The following is a 3,223-nucleotide window of genomic DNA, read 5'->3' on the forward strand; positions in this document are numbered from 1 at the left end:
CAGAACCTCAACCCAAGCCCTGTCATTCCCACAACTCGCAGCCAGCGTTCCCAGATGGCTGGGAGAGAGTGAAGAGTGTGCCAGCTTCCAGCTGCCAAAGAAAGTCATTCTCAGTAACACAAAGCCTCTTATTTTCTCTCTCAGGAGTATTTAACCTGTGGCTGAGGCTGTACCTGTCCTTCCTTTATTGTTAGATGGGAAAGAGGATCCACGTTATGGGAGAAGATCCCTGGTGCAGGAGAGACCAAGTCCCACCGAGCCTCTCCCCCAGCAACGTCCCCAGCACACCTGCAGCTCCATCCCACTGGATGAAGCTGTGCAACGCTGCCATCCACACACTCACACAGCATGGGGTACAAAGGGTCTACTGCCTTCTTAATTGCTCTTTTCTTTCCTCCTTTTCCTTTTTTTTTTTAATTAGAGCTTTCGTTCTTTCCCCAGCCCACGCAGAGCTCCCAGAGCTGCAAGCTTGCCTGCAATTGCCATGCAGACAAGAACTCACGGAAAGCCAGGATTCACTTTCTCTGTCAGGAGGAGCCAGGAGAGGTTGCCTTTCTCTCTCCTGAACAGAAAATGCTGGAATTTTTCTCCTGTGACCCATGATTTCATCTTCCACCTAAGACCTCTCTTTCTGCTATGTGAGAACAGGGCTGAAAGGAAGGTATCAGAGCAAAATGAGGACGGGGGGTAATTAATTTCTTTAGCTGCAGTGAGGAAGGCAGACACAGGAGTCAGCTTTGACCTGCTGCCCAGGGGTGTGATCGCAGCTCAGCTGGTATCATGCTGCCTCAGCTCCACAGGGACAGCTGAGGAGAGGGATCGCACAGTCCTGCTGCCTGGGTCCCTTTTCTAAAAGCATTCCTAGGGAGAGTATTTAAAGAAACAGAAATTACATCCTGTACACCCAGTGGTTGCATGGAATTTATGAAATGCAACTACCTCCGGTGCAAAGAAAAGGAGGAGGACAGCAACCAGAGCACAATGGAAAGGTGAAGATAAGAAATGAAAGCCAGATCCTCCTGAAAAGTCTTACCAGAGGGACCCTAGTATCAAAGGATCTTGACAGCACTGAATTTCCTGGAAAAACAGAAAACAGTTTTAATATAAACAGAAGCACAACATTTATAAGAGGCAGCACCACCACAAGCACTCAAAGCAATTAAGAGCTCGGCATTTTGCCACGCATTTTCTAGGAGAGTTGAAATGCACGGAGTCCAGCTTGCCCTGCTCTACCCTGATAAACTGCACTTATAAAAGGGCTGAGACCTCTGCCAGTCATGTTCCACAATCCGTAAATACCTGGATTTCTATGCCACTCAACCCTGGCAATGGGAGGAGGAGCTGGAGAGACTGTACAAACAGCTTCATATGGGATTAACGCTCCTTCCTCCGCCAGCAAGCTCCCAGCTCAGGTCCAGCAGCTCCTTGGAGCCAACATTGCTAATAAACCAGCCCCTCACCGCCCTCGGAGAGATCTTCCTGCAGCAACAGGAAAAGAAATGAATGAAAGGGGATGGTGGTCCTGACCTACTGCTCTGCACTCCAGCACCGTTTACAGTACCAGCTAGGAACTGGGTTTCTCCCCAGGTTTCTCCATGTGCTCTGGAGCAGCGGTACCATGTTTGGCATTAGGCACATAAAACTCTTTGCAGCAGAGTTTCAAATCTGTTTTATTTAAAGCTCTGGAATAGTCACATGGTAGTAAGGTAGTAAGCAAACACTGCAAGTCTACTTCCCTGCCAAGGATTGCATTAATCTGGTATTTAATCTTAAACCAGTTGTGCACCCATCCTTAGAGGGCTCTGCGCACGTGTGTGTATGTATTTCTTCCTCAGATGCGAGGGGAATGCAGCCACACAGGTAGGGAGCAGAATGAGCCAACGCTTGAGGAATCGGAGGATTTCAAAGCACAGCACAAACTGTAATTACTTTTGGCATCCCCGTCTCCCCCATAATGGGAAGAGTAATGCTGCAATATCTTTTATCCGGACCCTTCCTTATCACAATTACTGCAGTGGTGCTCAGAGCCCCAACCGGGGGTCAGATGTGCGGGTTGGCATCTGGGTGATGTTTCTGGCTTGGCTTTGCTTCCCAGATCCAGAGCCCACACCCTGTCCTCACGATGACAGAAGGGATAGTTCGAGTCCTTGCTCCAGGTGGTGATCAGGGACTTCTGCTCTACTAAGCTGCTGTCAAGGCCTGGAGGAAGGCAGGAGATTTTAAAAAGCCTCCTGAACCAAGAGGTGGCTGCCAGGGATCCCAGCGTGCTAAGAGTACTGTTTTGAGGCAGCAAACTTGGCAAGAGCTCCATGTTGCTGCCTAGATGCCAGGCTTTGAGACACCTTTGCATCAGCATGAACAGCCTCCAGGGATGCTTCTCCCTTGCCCCTGGCCCGTGCACATGCACCACCTGGAAAGCCGACAGCGCTTTGCCTGCCTCGGGGGATGCACAACTTGTGCCCTGCTGCTGCAGTCTCTTAAAGCTGCTCCTGTACAGAAGGATTTCACCTGCTCTCCTGTCCCCCATGCTCTCTCCCCATTTCAACATTCAAGTTTTTCTCCGTAATCTGAAGGGAGCCAAGCGTCCCTGCCATTCCTTCTCTGGCTTCTCAGATCTCAGCGCTGATACCGCCGCCAATAACACTAAACTCCTTATTTCTGCACATGAAGCATTTCCACTTTGCAAAGAGCCAGGGGTTGGGCAACACAGTGAAAACCAGACATTGTCTGGGCCACATGCAGGGAAGGAATAATGCAGAAATGAACACCAAAAGAGATTTTCACAGTAGCAAATGTCTCCAGGAGCAAGTAACTAGTGAAAGCAAATGAAGCGGATCCTGAAACAGTCCCGTTCCACTTAGGATTTGACTAGCACAATCGACATTAAATGAGGGGCTCCCCTAGAGATATGGCAGCTCCTGAGATGTGGGGGTTATCAACCAGGTTGGACATGTGCCCAAACAACAAAAGTCTTCTCAGTAACTGTCTTGCCTCCTCCACCAGCTTCCTTAGAAAGAGCTGGGAGACCAGAAAGACAGGAGGCTGGTCTCCCTCGCCTTTTCTCCTCATCCTGACATCCTCCGGTGTACCTCCCTCCCTCTGGGCAGCCCAGGACAGGGATGTGCTTGCCAATCACACTGTCCTGCTATGTCCATGCCACACCTCCTCTGCTCAGGAAGCTCTTTATCAGGAATTTTGCACCGGTAGCACCATTTTCCTTAAA

The sequence above is a fragment of the Phaethon lepturus genome, unplaced genomic scaffold, assembly GCF_000687285.1.
Source record: "Phaethon lepturus isolate BGI_N335 unplaced genomic scaffold, ASM68728v1 scaffold36672, whole genome shotgun sequence".
Classification (NCBI taxonomy): domain Eukaryota; kingdom Metazoa; phylum Chordata; class Aves; order Phaethontiformes; family Phaethontidae; genus Phaethon; species Phaethon lepturus.